Genomic DNA, 26,413 nt, shown 5'->3' with positions numbered 1-26,413 from the left:
AAGACCATCCTGGCCAACATGGTGAAACCCAATCTCTACTAAAAATACAAAAAATTAGTAGGGCATGGTGGTGTGCACCTGTAGTCCCAGCTACTCAGGAGGCTGAGGCAGGAGAATCGCTTGAACCTGGGAGGCAGATGCTGCAGTGAGCCAAGATTGCGCCACTGTACTCCAGCCTAAGTGACAGAGTGAGACTCTGTCTCAAAAAGAAAAAAAAAGAGACACATACACATTTACATTTATATTGTGTATAATAAATACATATGTTTAAGGATATATGTAGTTTTTAATCAGTACGTACATCTTAATTATCATAGTAATATTATGAATATTTCTAGCTTTGTTTACTTTAGAAAGAATAATGAGACAAAAGTAGCACATCAATTTAAAATAAACAGAACATCTGTGGAAGACCAGATGTGTTATGAGATGCTATGATACTGTTTTTACTTAAGAAGTTATCAGACAATGCTATATTCAGTTTGTTTGGCTATCCTAATATCACAAATATTTGAAATAATACTATTTTGTGACCAATAGTCAATTAAAATATCCTTTCAGTTTTGTTTGTTTGTTTGTTTATTTTTGAGACAGAGTATTGCTCTTGTCATCCAGGCTGGAGTCACTGACATGATCTCAGCTCACTGCAACCTCTGCCTTCCAGGTTCAAGCGATTATCCAGCCTCAGCCTCCCAAGTAGCTGGGATGACTACAGGCACGCGCCACCACACCTGGCTATTTTTTTTGTATTTTTAGTAGAGACAGGGTTTCATCATGTTGGCCAGGCTGGTCTCGAACTTCTGACCTCGTGATTCAGCTACCTGGGGCTTCCAAAGTGCTGGGATTACAGGCATGATCCACCACACCTGTCCCCTTTCATTGTTTAATAAAACAATTCTGTTTTAAGTATCTTGATTGTTAAAACTAAATACATGTGTAAACTAAAAATGCCTTCAAGCCCCATTTTGCATCCAAGCTCGATTTATATTTGTTTATTACAAGTACAGAAACTCCAATATTTTATAAAAATTCTACAATTTATGTTTTAGCAAAAATATTGAGTATTTATACTTTCCAGTAAATCCTAAATAATATATGTAAATTATAAATTTTAAACTGTATACATCAAAGAGTTTTTCTTTGACAGCTATATTTGGGAATGTGCTTATACATGCACATGTGTTTGTGTGTGTTTGACTTACAGTCACTATTCCGGGAAAACAGATTTCAATAAGTCAATATGAAAAGAAAAAAAAGAAGCTAATTTCAGCAAATCAGGCACCTATGTCCAAGCTACTCTGATATCTAAATGAAAATTAAAGCACTATCTTAGTCCACTGGGCTTTTATAACAAAATTCCATAAACTGTGTGGTTTATAAAGAAAAGATATTTATTTCTCACACATTAGGAGACTGGGAAATAGAAAATTAAGATATCAGATTTGGCATCTAGGGAGGAGGGTTAAATTCCTAGTTCATAGATAGCACCTTTTTGACGTGTCCTCACGTGATGGAAGGAACAAGGGAATTTTTTCAGACAATTTTATAAGTTCAAGTGAAGTTTTCTTCACAGAGGTAAACAAATAATAAATAGTAAAAAAAAAATCAGTTGTTTTGAAAGTCAACTAGACCATTATATGATAAAAAAATACGATATGTTATCTTTTCTTGAAGAGTTCATAGTCTATGTATAAAAATATGTTTATTTACAGAGTGAAGCTACTATGCCTTCCACTTCTTAGCCTAACTCCTGTAGCTGTAACAAAACTGAAATTCATGAGTGTTCCCCTCTCATGACTAATCACTTCCCAAAGGTCCCAACTCTTAATACCATCACGTTATGCATTATAATTGGACAAAGTAATTTTGGAGAAACAGAAACATTGAGACCATAATGAGATGCATCTCTTCATTTTCAACAATTCATTCCCCAAATTAAGTTTTTTGGGCAAAAAAAAATATATTATGAAATAGTATAACGTTACAAAATTAACACAAATACTAGACTCTAATTCAACATCAGACTTGAGTTATTTACTTCACAAATATGTTTCTTAATATTAACTTTCAGGAGTATTATTTATTTATTTATTTATTTATTTATTTTATTCATTTTTTTAGACGGAGTTTTGCTCTTGTCACCTAGGCTGGAGTGCAGTGGTGCAATCTAGACTCACGGCAACCTCTGCCTCCCAGGTTCAAACGATTCTCCTGCCTCAGCCTCCCAAGTAGCTGGGATTACAGGGGCCCATCACCACACCAGGCTAATTTTAGTAGAGATGGGGTTTCATCATGTTGGCCAGGCTGGTCTCAAACTCCTGACCTCAGGTGATCCACCCACCTTGGCCTCTCAAAGTGCTGGAATTACAGGCATGATTCCCACTTCATATGGTAGGAATAGACAGTAGGCAACCCTAGTAACTTCTGAAGAAGAAGACCACTTTCTTCTCCTTAACTGTTTATTTAAACTTTACTAGTTTTACTTCAGAAACTGTTATTTTATTCATGTTGTTATAATCACCTCCTCTTTTCCTAAATTAAGGTCTATGCCACAAAATTTTATCATGGGTTTAATAGGTGAAAAACATTCTATTGTCAAACAGATGTGGAAAATATTGGGTTATAGTAAGCTAACCTACCTTCATTTCCCCGGCCTTAGTATATATCAAAAACAAATAAAGACTTCTACTTTAAAAATCATACATACCATTGTTTTGTGAAATATTATTTTCTCCACTTTCTTGCTTCCAATATAGTTATGTCTGATTTATGCCAATAAAATATTTATCATAGCCTGGAGAATACAATTGTTAGATAGTACTGTTTTCTCCTTTATTCAAAATTTTAATTACCAAAGACAATGAAAGTTTTTATTCAAAATTAAATTTTCAGTGTCCTAGTTATCTTCACCAAATATGGAATATATATTGACTTATAAATGAATAACTTAGTCTTTGCTATGATATACATATAAGCTATTTTAATTCTCACCAAATGCTTTTGAAAATGGTCAGACAAGTGTGTTTGGAGTGTTTATTCCATAAACAGACTGGTATTGCTACTTTTGATTTTTTATATAAGACTCATTAACAATAATATTTAATTTGGAGTTCGGTCCAGGAATATTAAAAAGATCTACACTGGGCAATAGCATTCCAAATCTACAGAATCTATGTGATTCTCCTTCATAAAGTAGGGGTAAAATAATTATAAGTTGAAATGTTAAAACATTGAATGGTTATATGAGGACAGAGAAATATTTCCTAATTAATTTAGCCACAGATTAAAAATCCTCCAAATCTTTAGTTTACTATTAAAATGTATTTTATTTCTGAATCAGTTCACTGTTTAAATTCTTACTTTATTTATGAGAGAGCATTATTTTCACATCAACTACTAGGTCTCCACGGACTGCTGCTTAAAAGAATCTTGAAAATCAGTTTTAAAGTCTCCTACTAAAGCATATTTCCAATTTACCACCTTACTTTTAGCTCAGTCAAATTTTAAAGATAAGGCATAAGGTATAGCTTGATCTAAGTACTGCCTATTTTTCTTGCTTTATTTAGTCCCTAATGAAGGTTACTCTCAGTTTTAATAATGTTTTTAGGGTGCCATTTGAAAGACTGTTTTTTCCCTCTTATGATGAACTGATGAGTAAATAGTTGATAGAAGCTCAAGGCTGCAGTTAAGTGCCTACATTAAGGAACTGGGGACTAGAAGAGAGGAGATAGAGAAAATACAAGGCAATGATGAACGTAAAGCAGATCAGTTGGAGGCAGCAGAAAGTGAGATTTCAGATGTTTCATGTAGAAATAATTGCTTTTTTTGGCTCTTGTTAAAAGATCTTTGAAAGAGGCTCTCAGAGTCTGAACTTAATTTCGACGTCTCAGTATATTTGATAATTTTTATTTTTTATTCTATTGTTCCCTTTAAACATTTTATCATTAAAATGTCTAAACGTCTCCCTTATGGCCATTATAATAAAAAAATTTCCTTGGAAAAGTTATGCCATCTTGATGGGATGGCATAATTATGGGTTGAATTTTGACCCCCCAAAAGATATATTAAAGTCCTAACCCAAAGTACCTCAGAATGTGGTCTTATTTGGCAGCAGAGTCTTTATAGGTGTAATTAGTTAAGATGAGGTCATACTGGGATGCTGTGGGCTCCTGATGAAATAAGACTTCATAAGAAAATGGCTATGTGGAGGCACAGAGGGACACAGGGAAATGCTGAATGAAAACGAAAATGTAGATTAGAGAGACACATCTGCAAGCCACAGAATGCCAAAGATTGCTAAAAACAAAACAAAACAAAACCAAAACAAAACAAAACAAAACAAAACAAAAAAACCTTAGAATCTAGAAAGAAGCCTGAGATGATTTCTCTACAGGTTTTTTTGTTTGTTTGTTTGTTGAGACGGACTCTTGCTCTGTCACCAGGCTGGAGTACAGTGGCGCGATCGCGGCTGACTGCAACCTCCGCCTCCCGGGTTAAAGCATTCCCCTGCCTCAGCCTCCCAAGTAGCTGGGATTACAGGCACGTACCACCACACCCGGCTAATTTTTCGCATTTTAGTAGAGATGGGGTTTCACTATGTTGGCCAGGATGATCTCAATCTCCTGACCTCGTGATCCACCCACCTCGGCCTCCCAAAGTGCTTGAATTACAGGCGTGAGCCACTATACCCAGACTTCCCTACAGATTTTATAGGGAACATGGTCCTACCAATAGCTTAATTGCAGAGTTCTAGGTTCCAGAACAGTGAAACAACAAATTTCTGTGTTTCTAAGCCACCCTGCTTTTGGTAATTTGTTATGGCAACCCAAGGAAACTAATACAACTGATAAACTCAAAAATTAGATTTACAATAAGAATGCTATTGTATTAGTCCGTTTTCACATTGCTATAAAGACGTAACCAAGAGTGGGTAATTTATAAAGAAAAGGGGTTTAATTGACTCACAGTCCCTCATGGCTGGGGAGGCCTCAGGAAACTTACAATCATGGCAGAAGGTGAAGGGGAAGCAAAGATCTTCACATGGTGGCAGGAGACAAAAAAGGGAACAGGGAAAACCGCCATTATAGAACCATCAGATCTCGTGAGAACTCACCGTCACTAGAAGAGCATAGGGGAACCGCCCCCATGATCCAATCACCTCCCACCAGATCTATCCCTGGACACCACCTGGGGATTACAATTTAAGATCAGATTTGGGTGGGGGCACAGAGCCAAATCATATCAACTGTATAGTAGGATTTTAAAAGGTTGTGCTTTAGCTAGGGGTTATTAGCGTTTTATGACACAAACGTCACTACAGCTCTTATCTAGTAGTGCTTGAAGAATAGTGTGGACTCTTCAACAAGATTGTATTAACAGCCTGGTAATTATTAGACCTAGAGCAAAAACTTAAGGCAATAGACCCCATATTTTAAACCAAGTTGTTATGGGTTGAATTGTGTTCCCTTCCCCCACCTCTAAAATATTTTGAAGTCCTAATCCCCAGTACCTCAGAACGTGACCTTATTTGGAAAGGGAGTCATTATAAAGTTAATCAAGTTAAATTATTATGGTAAGCCTTGATTGAATATTATTGGTGTACGTATAAAGTGTAGAAAATTTGGATACAACCATACCTGCATAGAGGGAAGATAATGTGAAGAGACAAAGAAATAAGATGCCCATCTACAAGCCAAAGAGAGAGACGTGGAATAGATCTAACCTTAACAACTCTCACAGGGAATCAGCCCTACTGGCATCTTGATCTCAAACTTCTAGCCTCCACAACTGTGACACAAAAAAACTTTTGTTGCATAAACCACCCAGTATATGGTACTTTGTTATGGAAGCCCTAGAAAACTAATACACAAGTGATCCTCCAAAACTTTTTCACTGTGGATTACAAATGGTGGTTCAATACTTAGCCCCTGGGGTGAGCTGATTAGTAATTTATATCCTCTATCACCATCAGATTCCCTTGACAATTCCATTGTAATATTCAACATAGAATTAAAGATAACAGCCAAGATTTTGTTACAAAATTTGTTTCAAATTACGATTATTGAGATGACTAAATAAGTTAAGTCATGTAATGTGCTCAGAACAAGTGTCCAACACATGGTAGGTGCGATGTTAGAATTAACTGTTAGTTATTGCCTAAATGCAATTCTGAATTAACTAATAAATATATATTGGTCAGAGCAGCCCACCTAAAATGTAAAATTATTGAAATAATAAATAAAACTTTAATTTGAGAACTCCAATATTTTTCATAAGCATTTCCCTTCAATTTAGATCATTTAATCTCATGGTTTTCTCTTTTCTACATAAAATTTTGGGTGTTTTTTGACCTGCCGCCAGCTTTGAATTACCTGACATTGTTTTGGTTTTGGTCATCACAGGCACTGGTGGAGGCCAAGGACACGCACTGTTTCTCGTTATGCAATTCTAGATACTGTGTACTGACTAACTTCTAGTGGCCTCTTTAATTCAGAGTTTTCTCTCTGGCTTCCTAAAGTCAAAACTCATGGAGCATCATCTCTGTTCACCCACTTCTTGTCAGCTCTTGCAGCCATGAATTATTCCCTTTGACAAATAACATGGTTTTAATTCTCTCTGCATTAAATTATGCTGATAGAATTCTACCACAGATAAAGATATAGACATACATACAAATCCAGGTACCAGCATATCACTACAGAGAATCAGCAGACGGCATGAGAGGAAAACAAAGCTAATACTTCCATTCCCAGTGGTACTTGCTTTGCCTTTTGAGATCCCACAGTGGAGTAGCACTTTCTGACAATATATCATATTTCCATATTATGTTGATATCTCCCTGTCCACTTGGAAAATATCAAATGGTCTTTATGGTAAAGGTATGTTAGGCTGTTGTTCTTTTCTCCTCCAATTTTCCATGTTTTCCATTTCAATTGAACATTTCTCAGCATTTTTTAAACTTACATTTTGAATGACATTGTAGTAATTGTCTATTCAATGTCAACACTGATTTCTGCTCTGCAAAAATGACAGAATTGAAATTTAATATTATTCATTTTTCCTTATAAATTTGTCATTCCTAGCCTATGACAGAGTTCAGCATGTCATAAGTATTTGTAACTGTCCAACACTGACAAGTGGATTGAATAGTATTTCCTAAACAGAAAAATTCTAAAGACTTCAACATATGAAAGAAAAGAATCACAACCATTTGACTTCTTTATAAGAAAGTGATTAATTAGACAAAATAATTACTTCTTTAGAAAAATATCTCTTCTCTTACAAAATGCATCTTCAAGATATAAAACCCTCTAATACTAACAACTAATAATATAAGAATTGTTTTCCCAAAATGAGAACAAGCACTTACACATAAACTTGTTACAGTGTTGCTGTACTGGTATCTATTACATTCATTTGTGAAGCTCACTTTTTCTGTACTTCTTGCTTCAATTTGTGCATAATATTAATGTTTTTATTATGGTAGGAGGAAAGACAAGAATATGAAATGTTTTATTACTTACTTTCAAATATGTAACATAAATTATCAGATAATACATTCTCAAGTATGCTTCATGATTATATAGAAAATCAGAAATTTTAGTATTGAGAGGGACAATATGGATAATCTCCTACCTAACATTATTGTTTGTTTATATCTAATCATAGTTATTCATCAGGAATCCAGTATGCATGACATAATACATTCTATTTTTTGAATGATGATGTTATCAAAATACCTTTCATTAAAATGAAAATACTATGACTATGTGTTAATACCTCATTCTGGTCCTAGAACATAGTTGAAGCCAGCACAATTATAAGAAGCTTGGATAAGGAATATTTATAAAATATATATAAGAATGCCTGATAAGAATATAAAGCAAAAATATCTAATGTAAAGCACAACAATTTAATATAGTGGATACTGTTAATACCTCACCCAAATCCTTCAGATATGTTTTGTTATCTGTAGGAACATATCCAGATATGTATGCATTTGTTTCTTATGTCCTGTGCCCACTTCTGTCTTTGGAGGACTGTCCTTGGACTACTGGAGCTACTTTACCAGCACATGTACAGATCCTGTAGCTTCTGTTAGGATATGAATTCTAACCCTCAAAGGTGACCTTGAGTCATGAGGGAGTACAAGAGCCTGGAACTGACTCTTAGGTATCTTACACTCTAGAGATCCCCCTGCAGGTTCAGACTCAGGCTGACACTGCACGAAATTACCACTGAACTTGACTTATCTCCCTTTCCTATCCTGCTTCCTCTGTCACCTACCAGCTTTTCCTGGAACACATTGTTCATAAATTGCTTTACATGTGTAGTCATCTCATGGTCTGCTCCTGGAGAATGCAATATAAGTCAGCTTTCCATTAGCAGACCAGAAATTATAAGAATGAGGATAGAAAAATGATAGAAAAATATTAAGGGAAAAATAATAGAAGTTACTTATACAAGAAAACATAAATAAATTTAAACATATTTTAAAAAATCTTCCAAGTTTGGAATACTAAATTCCCAATTACAGAGCTGTATGTGAAGGAGGTATTTTGAGTCAATAGTTGGAGTAATTATCAAAAGTGCTATTTGAATAAATAAATGCAGAAAAACTGAACTTGCTAGGTCATATTACTCCTCCTACAAATACTGAACTACTAATGTCACTTGGTTTAGCAACTAGAAACTTACAGAATATAGGCCTATATCAACAACACCGGGCAATACTGTGTTTAACATATCAAGCATCCAATGTGCAAGAAATACTGAGAGTACAACACTTCACGGATGTTATACCCAACTCATCAAATAATTGTAGTCAAAACTATCATTCAAGTAGAAGTGTAAAACAAGAACAGTTTTAGACAAGCTAAATCTTAGAAAGTTATTCTCAAAAGCTTAGAAATAGAAGAAACTTCCACAAAAAACCTACAGCGAATATAATTCTTAATGGTGAAAGACTGAATGCATTTTCTTCTAAGACTGGGAACAAGTCAAGAAATTACCTTTGCTATTTCCATTCATCATTATACTACAGGTTCTACTCAGTGCAATAAGGCAAAATAAAAATAATAATAAATCAAATAAAATTAAAATGTGTTAAAGCAGTCTTAATAGTGAAATTAAAGCAAAACTTTCTTTACTCCTAGAAGCAGGCATTATTCATAGTAGCCAAAACCGGAAACAACTCAAATGTCCATCAACTGGTGAATGCATAAACAAAATATGATGTGTCCATATAAAAGAATTTTATTCTTCAACTAAAACATGCTGATGCATGCTACATCATGAGTGTACAAAAATGCTTATACTAAATAGACTAAGCCAGTTATTAAATAATACATATGCATGGTTCCATTTACATGAATGTTTCACTGGTCAGAAAAATGCATATTTAAAGAGACAGAAATCAGACTAGTATTGACCAGGGCTGGGTCAGGGGGTGGATGGCAGGAAGTAAGAAACGTGGATCATCTGCATAAAGGCTCTGGAAAAATATGGGAGATGTTGAAGGTTTAAAATTGAATTGCAACGAAGATCGATGGTTGTACTACTCTATACATTTATTAAAAATCATTCAGCCTTAAAAAAGAATGAGGTCCTGTCATTTGCAACAACATAAATGGAACTAGAGATCATGATGCTAAGTGAAATAAGCCAGGCACAGAAAGACAAACATTGCATGTTCTCACTTATTTGTTGGATCTAAAAATAAAAACAATTGAACTCATGAACATAGAGAGTAGAAGGGCAGTTACCAGAAGCTGGGAAGGATAGTGAGGGGCTTTGGGGTAGGTAGAGATAGTTGATGGGTACGAAAAATAAAAAAGAATGAATAAGACCTACTATTTTATAGCAAAACAGGGTGACTATAGTCAATATAACTTAATGGCACATTTTAAAATAACTAAAAGGGTGTAATTGGATTACGTGTAACACAAAGGATACATGCTTGAGGGGATGGATACTCCATTCTCCATGGTAAGATTATTTCACGTGGCATGCCTGTATCAAAACATCTCATGTATCCCGTAAATATATTCACTTACCATGTACCCACAAAAATAAAATATATAAAATAATTGGGTCGTTTAAAAAATCTAATGTAAATATTAAGGAATTGGCTCATGCCTGTAATCCCAGCATTTTGGGAGCCCAAGGTAGGTGGGTCACGAGGTCAGGAATTCAAGACCAGCCTGGCCAAGATGGTGAAACCCCATCTTTACTAAAAATACAAAAATTAGCCATGCGTGGTGGTGGTCTCCTGTTATCCCAGCTACTCAGGAGGCTGAGGCAGGAGAATCGCTTGAACCTGGGAGGCGGAGCTAGTAGTGAGCCAAGATCACACCACTGCACTCCAGCCCAGGCGACACAGCAAGACTCTGTCTCAAAAAAAAAAAAAAAAAAAAAAAAAAAAAAAAAAAAAAAGAAAAGAAAAGAAAAGAAAAGAAATCAAATCAAACCAAATCTGAAAAACAAAACCTCTTTCTAACACCAGGGCACATTTAGTATGGCTGTTGAAACATCTAAGTGTGGTAAGCACAAAAGAAAAATTGGAGCCAAGAGTTCTAACCCAATTCACAACAGACTGTCGCAAACTGTTAGCATGGCGGTTCTGCAGTTAGAGAAAATTGTACAGAAAGTACTGGTGGGACTCCTTGAAACACTGTAGAGAAAACTATATGAGCTAAAAAACCTGTGGGATTCAGAGAGAACAGTAGTTGTGTTTTGATATTTTTATTACTTTTAATGACTCTAAAGAAGCCTGAGTAAATCCAGTTTATATAATATTATATGTTAACATATTACAAGGGAGAAACTTGAGTTAAAAAAAATAAGTAATTTGCCCAAAGCTGAACATGTATTCAGTTGCAGGTCTAGAACATGAGCCCATGTAAATTAAACCTCTAATTCCAGGGCTCGTTTTGTGATGCTTGCTTTTATAGCATTAAAAAGGAAAAATAAAAAAAAATATGACCTTTGAAATTTCATCTTTGAGTTCTACACATGACAGTGTGATAAAAAGATTTGCAGCATGTACCGAGTCTGGCGCCCTTATGGGTCTGGCGTCTTTCCTCATGCATTCTAGCCGTAGACAGAAATAAGAAACGAATGCAGGATATATTTAGCACTATGTCACAAATGCTATAAAGAAATGACTTAGATGGTAGTAACCTCAGTAAAAAGACAGCACTTTAGCTTACATTTGAATGATGAGAAGAAGCCGCACATATGAAGCCTGAAGCTTACAGAGAGGAATAGTGAATCTCCCAATCAGAAGGAAGTGCATGTGCAAAGGCACTGCATCCAGAAATATCAGTGACAAGATGCTAAAAAGTTGCTAGGACAAGGGAAAGGTAGCAGGACAGGAGGTGGGACAAAGAAGCAGGACCCAATTTTACAAAGCTGCATGGATTATGGCAATGTGTTTATAGTTCATGTAAACAGGAATGGAAAACCTCTGAAAAATGTTTGCAAGGAGGGCTCATGGTGTGATTTACATTAAACAATTCTATTAAAGCTAAATACATATGTATATACCCAGTGACCTAGTATTTCCACTTCATATAAATATGCCAACACACACACACACACACACACACACACACACACACACACACTCTGTCTCCAAAAAACATGAACTAAAATGTTCAGAGCATCCTTATTTGTAATAGTCAAAACTTAGGAAACACCCAGATGCCCATCAATACTAAAATGGATAAATAGTGACATAATCATACAGTGAAATACTATGCAGCAATGAAAATAAAAAGGCACAACAGCGCAAAACAATATGACTATATTTCACCAATAGCATACTGAGTGAAAGAAGCCAGGCACACACACAAAATATACACAAAATATATACCATGTGGTTCCCAGAATGTAACTATGAAAACAAGCAAAACAGACTTATGCCATTAAAGCCAGTGCAATATTTAATCTTGGGCTACACAGGGCAAGTCTGCAGTACTATAATCAGTTTCTCCATCTAAGTGCTGAGTTTGTGAAAGTAGATAGTGGAAATACCTCAATCTGTATCATTATGGTATGCTAATTCTTGTGTAGATTTTAATAAAAATAGAGAAATTTAAAAAAATAAATACTTAAAACTACTTAACTCTTTAGTTAATACTTTTCATTCATCTCAAAGTATTTCCTAATGTTCCTGTTTATTTCTTCTTTGCCCATTGGTTATTTAATAATGTGTCATTTAACTTCCACATATTTGTGGATTTCCTAAATTTCTTCATGTTTTTGATTTCTAGTTTCACTTCATTGTCATCAGAGAACTCACTTTCTATGGTTTAAATCCTGTTAAGTCCATCTTGCTTTATGGACTTAACCTATGTTCAGTGCTGGAGTATATCCCTTGTGCACTTGGAAGGAATGTGCACTTGGCTGTTGTTAGGTGGAGCCACCTATAGTTGCTTGTTAGTTCTTAGTGGCTAGTCTAGTTCACCCTGTGTCTTTTAAAATTTCTGCCTAATTTTCTTACTCATTATTAAAAGAGAGTTATTTAGGTCTCCAGATGTTTGTTGAATTATTGATTTCTCCTTTAAATTCTTTCCATTTTGCCTCATACCTTTTGAGGCTCCACAGACAGGGGTATATATGTTTATAATTGTTGCAACTTCTGGATTGATTGAGTCTTTTAACTTTATAAAATTCTTCTCTTGAAATAACATTTTATTTTAAAGTTGATTTTGCTTATTAGTAGAACCACTCCAACTCTCTTCCCATTGCTATTTGCCTTCTATCTCTTTTTGCATCCATTGATTTTCAACCAATTTTGTCTTTGAATCTGAATTATCTCATATAGGAAGTTATAGTCAGATTTTTTTACCCCATATGATGATCTCTGCCCTTTGACTAATTTCATCTTTTAAATTTTATGTAAATTTTATGTTGATTTACATCTGCCATTTTACTTCTTGTGTATTACGTTTCATTTTTATGTAAAAGTATGTGGCTTAATTTCCAAATATTTGTGAATTTCTCAAATTTTCAATTTTTTTCAACATTGTTTTTGTTATTGATTTATAATTTAAATACATTGTGTTCACAGAACATAATTTAATACAGCTAATCTCTCCCTGGACTTGTGACATACAGAATTATGAAATAATGTTTGCATAGTTTTAAGCTGCAATGTTTATATTATCCAATAATAGACAAAATTTATTAGCTATACTTTATTATAGGGATTTCTTATTGAATATTTAAGAGAAATATACATAAATAGAATAAACAAATGATAAATGACAACAAAGATAAAGGAATACATCAAAAAGATATAGAAACCAGTAAGAAAATATTAAATGGAGGCTACTAGATATATTAAAAAACTGAATGACAAAGATGAATTTAAACATAAACACACACACACAACATCAATCATTGACTCTAACATTTTTAAAAATAATGAATAAAGTTTGGATAAAGTACAGGCTCATCACTTTAGTTATTCTGACATTTGGCTGAAAAATACTTATATTTTCTCTTTAAAAATATTCAGTATCGTTTGTCCTGCTTTAAAAACTATAAAAATGTGGCCAACATTCTGGGATTTCAGAGTAAATCAAATTAATTCTCATGACATTGGTTTTGCAATTGAAATTCTTATATCTATAAAGGAAATTGAATTTTTCTACTAAGAGTTCAAGTGGCAAATAATTTTTAATAACTGGTGACTTAGTGCTTTTGACCCTTGCTTTTTCTAATAGTTTTTCATTTTCCCTGAAGGAAGCATCATCCCGCAAAATACAATACTCTTTTCTCTTTTCAATATTATATGTCTGGAGAGATTTATCCGCTATTTTAGAAAACGATAATGAGTGCCACATTTATTTTCCTAATTTACTTTTTTATCGACAATGAATACATTCTTATAATTGACTACAGGATGCGTTATTTCAAGTGGAACATCAAAAATTATCATTTATTTTGTAAAGAGAATTAAGAACATAATGTGCCAAAGAGATAAAGGGAAATAATCTTGTCTTTTGTCTCTTTTTATCCCCTCAATGCTGTTTTACTCAACCTACCTTGGTTGAAAAAGAGTAAGTTATCTCTTCAGTACATTTTGGTTTAGAAACTTTGAGTTTCTCCTTGTGTTCTTTTCATTTGAATACACTTATTCTTCTGGATTTGGAGAATAGGCTCCCTGATATGTTCTAGCTTTGACAGCAAAGGCAATTTCTTTATCCAGTGACAACTCAGGTGTTCCAAAGTGACTGGCCACTGGGGCAATAAGTGTTTCCTTTGTAAAGATTCTATATTAGACAGGTCATAGTTGTCGGGAACCAAAGTTGTATTCTCCCACAACTCTTTGAATCAAAGTGATATTTTGGCTCCCAATGACTGACTTCTTTGGTTATCCCCAAATTGATTCTGAACTGTGTTTTAGGACTATAATTTATTGGGAATATTTTTATACCACGATCTATTAATTGTCAGGGAATATTATGAATAGTGAATAAGATGAAGATGCAAATGTCATTAAAAAACAAGCCCCTGGCACAGCGAAGGTAGGTAACTGTAGACTTTGGTGCCACAGTAATAAAATCAGGTGCTTTGGGTTTGTTTTGGCTGGAGTTTGGTTTGATTATTTGCTTGTTTTTGTCTTTTCTTTTTCCACCACTCTTTCCAGCTGAGTATTCCCCACTTATATGCAGTTTCACTTTCTGGAATTTCAGTTACCCATGGTCAGCTACAGCCTAAAAATATGAAATAGAAAATTCCAGAAATAAATAATTTATGACTTTAAAATGACATGTCATTCTGAGAGGCATGATGAAATTTCATTCAACTGCATAATATGAGCCCTCCCTTTGTCCATGCTGTATATACATCTGCCCATTAGTCACTTAGTGGCCATCTACGTTATCAGATTGTATGTAGCATTATCATAGTGCTTGGGTTTAAGTAACCCTTATTTCACTTAAAATGGTCTAAAAGTGCAAGAGTAGTGATGCTTGCGTATTGTTATAGTTGTTCTATTTTATTGTTAGTTACCATTGTTAATCTCTCACTGTGCCTAATTTATAAAGTAAAATTTATCTTAGCAATATATGTATTGGAAAAATGCATGTGCAATTTTAGGCATCCACGGGGATTCGTGGAACATATCCCTCACAAATAAGGAGGGGGTACTCTATCTGATACTGTGTCTGCATGAGAGGCATTAGCCTTGGACCTTGTGGGATTATAATCTTACTGTAACTATACTGCATATCCATCGCTGGCTTTTTTTTTTTTTTTTAATTCAGGTGTAACAGTACTGGCAGCTTTAGATGACCAATAATGCCTTCAGTACAGCTCCAGGCCATATGTTTCCTGGCCGTACAGCTTGACATTGAAACCACATAGGTTTGGCTTACTTTAGTGTTGCAGGAAAGGCTGTGATGTGATTGGGTCATTTCTGGCATTGGTGAGCAGAAAAACATTTTGTTGCTTTTGCAATTTTAATTCCTGTGAAGGGGAAATGTTTTAGTTTCTTTTCAGTTCCAATAAGTGTATATAACAGGCTGAATAATTTATAAAGAATATAAATGTATTTCTTATAGTTCTGGAAGGTAGGATGTGCCAAGATCTAGGGGCTACACCTGGTGGGGGCTTTCTTCCTGATGGGGACTCTGCAGAGTCCTGACGTAGCACTGGTCACCACATGGTGATGTGGCTCACAAGAGACACTGGTTTTTATAACAAATCCACTCTTGTGATAACTAATCCACTCCCCTAGTAACCCATTAATTCATTAACCCATTAACCTCACTAAACCATGAATGTAATACTCCATTTGTAAGTACGGTGCCCTATCACCTCTAAAAACCCCAATTCTTAATACATTTAAATTGGGAATTAAGTTTTAAAATGAGTTTCAGTGGATACAAACATTCAAACCATAACAAGAAGTGATTAATACATCCATGATTTTTGTTAAAATAAAAAAAAAGTGGTGACATAACCAGCAACTGTGCTTTCCTAACCCAGGCCTCTTTTCTCTCCAACCGTTTTCTAAATGTTCTTCAGTCTGATACTCTCCCCATTATGGAAATAATTGTGATTCTTCAGTTCTGCCTGTTGCAGAAATAATTCAACATGACAATTCTCTATTATGTAAAACATCTAACTCTCCTTAGAATCTGCTCTACCAATGAAATAGTTGTTACATTTATATTTGTATGTCTAACTTCTGTCTTTATTTTTTTTCATATCTTAGGACTGGAAGAAAAAAGACAGATTTTTTCTGGGTGAAAATACGTAACATGAAATACACAACATGAAAATGCAAATATTTGTCATTTTTTCCTTCTTTGCTTTCAATTTTTGAAGGTTTTCTATTTAATGACTTGCAAATTTCAGAAAATAAATGCCTATTTTTAAACAATATCAACAGAAATGTGTGTGGAGTTGACAGATCATATTTAATGATAAGACTTAAACTTTAGGTGGACATCTTTTAATTGACATTTAGACTTAGTTTACTCATGCCCTTAAATTAGTGGATGCAGCTGACTTAAATTAAAACTTAATTTTCATCTCTTTTTGACTATGGCTGCCAGAGAAACATTACATCTGCAGCATATGTCATTATGTGCCAAGTAACATTACTTTGCACCATTACTGTCAATATTTCGATAACGTATATAAAACACCTTAAGTGTTTTAAGTAAGTTTAAGTAAGACCCATAGACTTTTCCTTTTCCTTTTTTTTTTTTTTGACGGAGTCTTACTCTGTCGCCAAGGCTGCAGTGCAATGATGCAGTCTCGGCTCACTGCAACCTCAGTCTCCCAGGTTCAAGCAATTCTCCTGCCTCAGCCCCCCAAGTAGCTGGGATTACAGGTGCCTGCCACCTCGCCCTGCTAATTTTTGTACTTTTAGTAGAGATGGGGTTTTGCCATGTTGGACAGGCTGGTCTCGAACTCCTGACCTCCAGTAATCTGCCCGCCTCGTCCTCCCAAAGTGCTGGGATTACAGGCGTGAGCCACCGCGCCCATCCAGTCACAATGACTTTTAATTAGTGTTTTATTTTCATCATTATGTCCATGTTGCCTCTGAAAAAATCAAATAAATACCAAATAGAAATATAAATATGTAAGTAACAGAATTAACCTGGGTTTGTTGACTAATAAAATAATATCACATATTCATTTATAAACTCTTTAGAAAACAAGCAAAGAAATTATTACTACACAGAAAGTGGCAACAACACAAAGATAGGGCCTTTATATACTGTGTCTTTTTTCACACAAGAAACCACATATAAGTAACACAAATCTTTCTGATTCTCTAATAGATACAAGCCATACTTTAGTTTCCATTTACTTTTAACTATTTTAAATATTGAATTTCTTTAGGATTTTTCTTTCTTTTTTATTTTTCAAAATGTGTCGTAAGCGTTAACAGTCATTAAGTGAATTAAGGAGGGTGGTGAAGCAGAAAGAGAGTTAATTTCGTGCATCTAATTTTATATGTTGACTCACTTGTTTTCTATATAACTCTATATATTAACTTCAGAATATATATATATTCTGAAGTTAATCATACACAATAGCAGTTGCTATCATTTCACAAAAGAAAAAGAAGATAAACAGTATATATGTTTGCCAAATAGTATTAATCACTTTTTGGTATAAAATCTTTCTAAATGTGTCAAATTAATTTTTCTACAGGCATATGACTAGTAGTCATAAAATTAGTATACATGATGGTATTTATATAATTTATGCAATATTGTGTTTATCAGAATAAATTTTTAAATTTTTAGTGTTTTAATTTTCCATTTATAATGAACTCCTTAACATTTTGGTTTATATTTTTTATTATTACTACAAAGTTAAATTTATTTTTCTTTCTTTTTTTTTTTTTTTTTTTTCTGAGACAGAGTCTCTTTCTGTTGCCCAGGTTCAAGTGCAATTGTGCGATCTTGACTCACTGCAACCTCTGCCTCCAAGGTTCAAGTGATTCTCCTGCCTCAGCCACCTGAGTAGCTGGGATTACAGGTGCGTGCCATCACATCTGGCTAATTTTGTATTTTTAATAGAGACAGAGGGTCAGGCTGGTCTTGAACTCTTGATCTCATGATCCGCCTGCCTCGCCCTATTTTAAACTACAGAATACTGGTATATTACATGTCCAGAATCTTTAACATTTCTTTTGATTACAATATTTATTCTCTCATCCACCCATGCTAAGAAAGTAGTAGCAAACTCAGAAAGTAAAATCTCCCCAGCCATTCATCAGGCTGGAATAACAGACACAAAGTCAGCTGCAATTTTAATAGGAAATCTCTTTTTTCCCCTCAGGAATGCAGCAATTCAAACTATTATAGCATCCCCTTGCCCTTTTCTTTGAGTTATTACTGCTTTATAACTCACTGAGAAATTTTATTTTCTAAAACAATAGAATATCATAACATTGATTTTGAAGTTATACCTGTAAGAATGAGACATCCCACTCTTGAGTGGAAAACCTAAGTCACTTTAAAAAGAAGTTGTCTTGATTTATAGCCTAGGAACACATAGATTGTAGAAGCCTTCAGGTAAGGACTTTTAGACTCAGAATCCCAAATCAACCTTCACACTGTATTTTCTGAGAAAATGGTATTTGGGTTGACTTTCCAGCAGAAACCGGATGTGGATCCCACATTTATACATAGCCCCGTTTTTCTTTAAGCCATATAAAAAACCTGCTTCATTTTTTGCTAAAAACCACTCTTTCCCCTATTAGTATAATCCATCTTTTTTTTGTTGTTGTTGTTCAGTGAATTGTCCCATGGTTTTTCTGATGGGCGATTTCCAAGTCTCCCGCAATGTAATCAAATAATAAAGCTTTGAATATTTTCTGTCACTCATTTGGCTAGGGACATTTATTGTCTAAAATTTTTAAGATAAATGTGAATAAGCCACAACTCCTACTGGGTATGAAAGTGACAAAGTAGATATGCCGCTTTCCTGATAAAACTCATCATAGTGAGGAATTCATGCCATAATAAAAACTACACAATATAATTTGAGTGATAATTGTTTACAATAAGATAAATGGGACAATTGAAAAGAGTGGCTGAGGAGGGGAATGCATTTGATATGCTGGTTAGGAAGGACTCCCTGAGAGGGGTTATTTGAAACTAGTGTTAAATGATGACAAGGGTCCAATACTGGGCTATTTTATGGAAGAGCATTCCAGGCAGCAGGACACCAAAGGCAGGTGAATATCATGGAATCAGGACAAGAGTTGGCAAATGTAGATTAGAAAAGCTGAGGTAGGACCAAATCATGTACAATTTGTAAGATAGGTTTTATTTAATTCTAGTTTTAATGAGAAGTTTTAAGAAAAGTGGGAAATGGACTTTAGAGGAAAAGGGGGGAGGAAAAGTACAGTTTAGCAGCTATTGGAGAGGTATAGGCAAAAGGTAGAATAGGAAGCATGTTGAAATAAAGTATTCAAAAGTATCACCAAGATTTTAGGTCTTAGCAACTGGGAAGATGCTGGTGACATTAACTGAAAATCCAAGAGAAAAAAATGTTTCAAAAATAAGGTGACTTACATTGGAATTATCTTCCTGTGGTAAACAATATAAATAACAAATAATATTAAATAATTACTTTTGTACTTTGGATAACAGGCAGCACAAGATTATGACTATTGAAAGACAGAGAACAAATTAAGTGAACCCAATAATTGTTCCCAATGTAGGGCCGAAAGGCAGTTTCCAGGCCACAGTAGAGACAGAGAACAAAATAAAACCTCAAATTCTTGCTGAGTTGAGAAGAGTTTAGACTCAAGGCAAGTAAGGTCGCTAGAAATGGATCTGCAGAGTGCCAGGGAAGAAAGTGTTGCCCATGAGTGAAAGAGAACTTAAGTTTGTAAATGAAAAGTATTCTGCCCTATTAGTGATATTTTTGCACTGTGAAAGGAGATACATTTGTAGCTCTGAGCATCTTTCCAACTTTTCTGTTCTCACTCCACCATTGAGGAAATAGATTGTCTTGTCTAATTGCTAAATTTGGACAAAATAAGTAAACGTGTGAGGATTAAATTAGTATTCTTGGTTGTCCACCGCTTCCCTGTGTTGGAATTATGTATTCATGCTCTTTGATGAATGTGTTTTAAATGACCCCACAGTTTGTATTATATACTTTCCAATCTCACTGATTCGTGTGTACTCACATGACCTGCTTTGGAAAAAAGAATATGGGCAGAATTATCAACAGGCCAATTTTGAGCCCAGTTATGATGTGGCATTCTTTGTTTCCAGTCAGCCATTTGTGGTACAATGATGGCTATGACAAAGACATGCTCAGCTAGGTGCTGAGCCAGAGAGAACACAGAGACACAGGGACAGGCCTCAGCCCACAGCAGCCTGATAACCCAGTTGGCTTCTAGCCTGAAGTGGAGTCACCCCACTGATAGATACACCAGACCTGTGAAGGAGAAAAATATATGCTCGTTGCGGTTTTAAACTACTGAATTTTGCAGTGGTTTGTTACCAGCATCATCGTAGCAATAGTAACGCAATACAACGTGATTGATCTGGGATACTTCTGCCTAGCAGTGAGCTGCTGAAAGGTAACACCTGTCAGCCTTTCTCTCCACTAAGCCCTCTCCTGTCCAGAACTGTTTTTTACACGGTGGCTAGCTTTGCCTAATGCTAATGTTGATTTAGTAGGTCCACTTGGTTCTCAGGCTAAGTCAAATCCTCCAACTTATTCTCTAATTAAGATAATATTTGTCCTCCATATTTACTACTTAATTTATTCTCAGATTTTTCCACAATAAGAGTGGGATGCTATATATTTTGAGACTCCCTTGAAGCAGCAGTATGACACACATAGTTGTGAAACCTGTTGCCCACAGACATGTCAAACAATCTAAGAGGGATGATATGTTCCTTGGCATTTAGCAAATTTCCTAGGAATGCATTTGCAGACAATATAATTGTTTGTGTACCCATGTAAATTAAGTCACATGGATTTGTCTTTAAACAGTTGACTCACACATTTAATAACAAAGAACAATATTATTACAGAATTTTTTGTGGCATCATTGAAGAATTAGGTTGTAATATTTGCTAATAATTCAGTGATCCTTCTGCTGAAGTATCAAATTTGTGATTCACTGTTTAATATCACCTGAAATGTTGGCTAATCATCTACAATCTAAAGAAATCAGGGGGCATAATGCCAGTTAGAGATGGCAATCCTCGTTTACAGAAATCTAAAATCACCTCGCTAATTGCTTAGAAAGCTTATACCACTATATTCAACATTCACAGAATGTACAACCTTTTCAAGAACACATGGAATATTTTCCAAAACACACACAAAATAGTTTATATGAAGCACCATAGAACAAGTTTTACTAAATGCCCAGGAATTTAAGTCATACATCGTATACTCTTTGACCATAATAAAATTAAACTAGAAAGCAAAGATATAACTTTTAAGTTTACAAATGTGTGAAAATTAAGAAACACATTTTTAAAAAATGCAATGGGAATTAATATATTTTGGAGTGAAAATAATGAAAACAAAGATTATCAAATTTTGGGGGCTGGCAGCTAAAGCAGTGTTTCATGAGTTACAAGTTTAGTTTTAAAGAAAATATTAAAAGAAAACAGCATAAAATAATAATCTGTACCTTGATTGTAAAAAAGAGTTTAACCCAATAGGAAAGACATAATAATATAAAAGCAAAAATAAAATATTAAGCATACGTTAAAGAAAAAAAATCTGATTAAGTCTAAAGTTGGCATATAACTTTTAAGAAAATTAACAAACATTGAAAATCAGATCAAGAAGAGAAATCAAAACAAGCAACACATATTACACTACAGATCCTCCAGATCTAACTATTATAAGATGGTAACATATAAAACTTTGTAGGAATAAATTTGCGAACTTAGGTGAAATATATAAAATATTTGGGAAAGAGAAACACACTTACCAAAGCACAAATGAGGAAATATAGAAACCAATCATTTTTATACATTGACAAAATAATTGAGCCCACATATTACAACTTCAGAATGAACATGATACCATAACGTGGCAGAAAAAACCAAATAAATGTAAATGTGATGTCTTAAAGTCGATGTAAAAACGCAAAATAAAATGTGATAAAGCACAATCTAGAAATATACAAAGTAATACTACATCATGATTTTGTAGGAACTTTCCATTCTAACATTTCAAATTAGTTTAACATTAAATAAGTATTAAAATATTTCAGTACATTAACAGTAAAGAAGAAAATCAATAAAATATTTTGCTAAATAAATATATTAAAATACTTGACAAAAGTAAGCACAGAAAATGGTTAAGTGAAATCTCAAAAATTGAGAGCATAAGGAACTTTTCAGTCTGCAAAGATACCAAAATATGCAACTAATATTCAACTTCAAAGAGATAAATCAGTTTTCAACTGAGTTTGGAAAGAGAAAAGAATATTTTTCTCACGTTTTCTGTGTATTGTATTAAACATCACTTATGCAATAAAACAAAACCTAAAGGAATAAAATATAATGTTAAAAAGTTAACACTGTCATTATTATTTATTTTTGAGACAGGGTCTCACTCTGTCACAGAGGTTGCAGTGCAATGGCATGATCTCAGCTCACTGCAGCCTCAACCCCCTAGGTTCAAGCGATCCTTCCACCTCGGCCTCCCGAGTAGCTGAGACTACACACACGTGCCATCATGACTGGCTAATTTTAGTATTTTTGTAGAGATGGGTTTTCACCATGTTATCCAGGCTAGTTTTGTACTCCTGAGGTCAAGGAACCCACCCACATTGTCATCCCTAAGTACTGGTATTATAGGTGTGAGCCACTGCTCCCAGCTGTCGTTATTCTTAAATAACAAGATTATATACAAAGAATGACCTACCTGTGGGAACTATCAAAAAATAAAAAAATAAAACTCAAATGATCAATATATAAATAATTTTGTAGCTTCATTGTAAATTATATACATATGGTGTGTGTGTATGTATATATATATATAGAGAGAGAGAGAGAGAGAGAAAGACAGAGAGAAATTTCCATTTTGTTTTCAAATCTCAGCAAAGCTTTGATTGTGTCCTCTAAGTCATTCAGGTTGTAAAAAGAACAGCCAGCATTTCAGGTGTTTTTAAAGAGTGGCCCACATATTTTAAATGAGTAGATGTAAGTCACTGTTATTGATGTTTAACATTGATATTGTTAAACATTCTATAGGCCTAGGAATATATCTAGTAAAAGCTATGCAAAAACAATAATCTAATTCTACAAAACATTGCTGAGTAAAGTTAAGGAAGACCTAGGTACATGGAAAAGCATTTGTAGTTCATGGATTGGAAGAACTTAAAATATTAAGAGATAAATTCTATCCGAAATATTCAATTCAATCTAAAGTATTAAGACATCAGTTCTGACAAAATTTGTTTAGAAATCCAAAGTGAGTCCAAGCAACCACAGTAGTTTTTTGTAGAATTTATTTTTAAATGTTGGTTCTAAAAATTATTGAAAATGCAGAGTGCCTAGAGTCAAGAAAAGCTTGAGAAGAGCAAAATTATAAGATTTAGACTATCAAAGATACAGCCTAAAACTAGCAATTAAGAAAATATTCAGTGTTGTCATCAATATTATTAAAATGGCCGTACTGCCTGAAGCAACTTATTGATTCAACATTATTTCATTAAACTACAAATGAATTTCTTCACAGAACTAGGAAAATAATTTAAAAATTAATATGGAACCAGAAGACAGTCTGAATAGCCAAGGCAATCCTAAGTAAAAAGAACAAAGCTAGAGGCATCAATACCACCTGACTTCAAACTATACTGTAGGGCTACAGTAACGAAAACACCATGGTACTGGCACAAAAACAGACACATGAAACAATGTAATAGTAAAAGAAAGAAAAGGAAAATTTCAGCCCATACGCTTGATAAACACTGACGCAAAAATACCCAACAAAATACTGGCAAACCAAACCCAGGAGCACATCAAAAAGCTAATCCACCATGATCAGGTAGGCTTTATCCCTAGGATGCAAGGGCGTATTAACATATGCAAATCAATAAATGTGATTCATCACACAAACAGAGCTAAAGACAAAAACCACATGATCATCTCAATAGATACAGAAAAAGCTTTTAATAAAATTTAATGTCCATGTTAAAAATTCTCAGCAAACTAGATATTGAAGGAACTTAACTCAAAATAATAAAAGTCATCTATTACATACCCACAGCCTACATCATAATGAATGGGCAAAAGCTGAAAGAATTCCTCTTGAAAACCAGCACAAGACAAAGATGCTTTCTCTCACTACTCCTTTTCAACGTACTATGGGAAGGCCTGACCAAAGCAATCAGGCGGGAAAAATAAAACATCCAAATACAGAGAGAGAAAATCAAACTATCTCTGTTTGCAGAGGATATGATTCCATATCTAGAAGACCCCATAGTCTGCTCAAAAGCTGTTTGAGCTGATAAGAAACTTCAGCAAAGTGGCAGGATACAAAATCAATGTAAAATATCATTAGCAGTCCTATACACCAGCAATAGCCAAGCCAGGAGCCAAATCAGGAACGCAATCCCCTTCACAATTGTAACAAAAAGAATAAAATACCTAGAAATACAACTTACCAGGGAGGTGAAAAATCTCTACAGTGAGAATTACCAAACAGTGCTCAAAGAAATCAGAGGTGACACAAATGATAGGAAAAACATTCCTTGCTCATGGATGGGAAGAATCAATATAGTTAAAATGGCCATAATGTCGAGTGATTTACAGGTTCAATGCTATTCCTGTCAAGCTAGCAATGACATTCTTCAAAAAACTAGAAAAAAAAGCTATTTTAAAATTCTTATGGAACCAAAAAAGAGCCCAAATAGCCCAGGCAATACTAAGCAAAAAGAACAAAGTTGGAGGCATCACAATACTTGACTTCAAAGTATGCCTCAGGGCTACAGTAACCAAAACAACATGACACAAAATCAGACACATAGACCAGTGGAACAGAATACAGAGCTCAGAAATTAGTCTGAGCCTTATTTGTTCTTCAATAAATTTGACAAAAACAAGCAATGGGGAAAGGACTCCCTATTCAATAAGTGGTGCTGGGATAACTAGCTAGACATATGCAGAAAATTGAAAGTGGATGCCTCCCTTACACCATATACAAAAATCAACTCAAGATGGATTAAAGACTTAAATGTAAAACCCGAAACTATAAAAATCCTGGAAGACAACCTAGGCAATACCATTCTGAACAGAGGAACTGGCAAAGACTTCATGACAAAAATGCCAAAAGCAATTGCAACAAAATAAAAAAATGATATATGGGATTTAATTAAACTAAAGACCTTCAATTAAAAGAAAGTATCAACAGATTACACAGACAACCTACAGAATGGGAGAAAATTTTTGTAAATGATGCATCTGACAAAGATCTAATATCCAGCATCTATAAGGAACCTAAACAAATTTACAAAAAACCCGCAAACAACCCCATTAAAAAGTGGGAAAAACATGAGCAGTCACTTTTCAAAAGATATACATGTGGCCAAAAACTATATGAAAGAAAAGCTCAATATCACTGAACATTAGAGAAATTCAAATCATAACCACAATGAGATACCGTCTCACACCAGTCAAAACGGGTATCATTAAAAAGTCAAAAAATATCAGGTGCTGGCAAGGTTACAGAGAAAAAGGAATGCTTATATACTGTTGGTGAGAATGTAAATTAGTTCATATTGTGGAAAATAGTGTGACAATTACTCAAAGGCAAAAATCAAAACTACTATTCAACCTAGCAATTTCATTAAGGGGTGTATACCCCCCAAAACGTAAATCATTCTGTCTTAAAGACACACAAATGTATATTTTCATTGTAGTTTTTCACAATTGCCAAGATACAGAATCAACATAAGTGTCTATCAGTGATTTACTGGATAAAGAAAATTTAGTACATATACACCATGAGATACTATGCAGCCATACAAAGAATAAAATTATGCCATTTGCAGGAACATGGGTGGAGCTGGAGGCCATTATCCTTAGCAAACTAATGCAGGAACAGAAAAGCATACACTGCATGTTCTCACTTAAAAGTGGGAGGTAAGTAATGAGAACACATGGACACTTAGAGGAAAACAACAGATACCAGGACCTACCAGAAAGTGGAGAATGGGAGGAGGAAAAAGATCAGGAAAAATAACTAATGGGTACTAGACTTAATATATTGGTGATTAAATGATCTATAAAACAAACACCCATGACATGAGTTCACCTGTATAGCAAACCTACACATGCACCCGAAACAAAAATAAAAGTTACATAGGATTTTAAAAATTAAAAAAGTATTGTCTCAGTGATAAATGAAACAGAACTGAGGCTCCAGAATCCACTAA

The sequence above is a fragment of the Pan troglodytes genome, chromosome 4, assembly GCF_028858775.2.
Source record: "Pan troglodytes isolate AG18354 chromosome 4, NHGRI_mPanTro3-v2.0_pri, whole genome shotgun sequence".
In the NCBI taxonomy this organism is placed as follows: Eukaryota; Metazoa; Chordata; class Mammalia; order Primates; family Hominidae; genus Pan; species Pan troglodytes.
Note: the sequence above shows the minus strand (reverse complement) of the source record.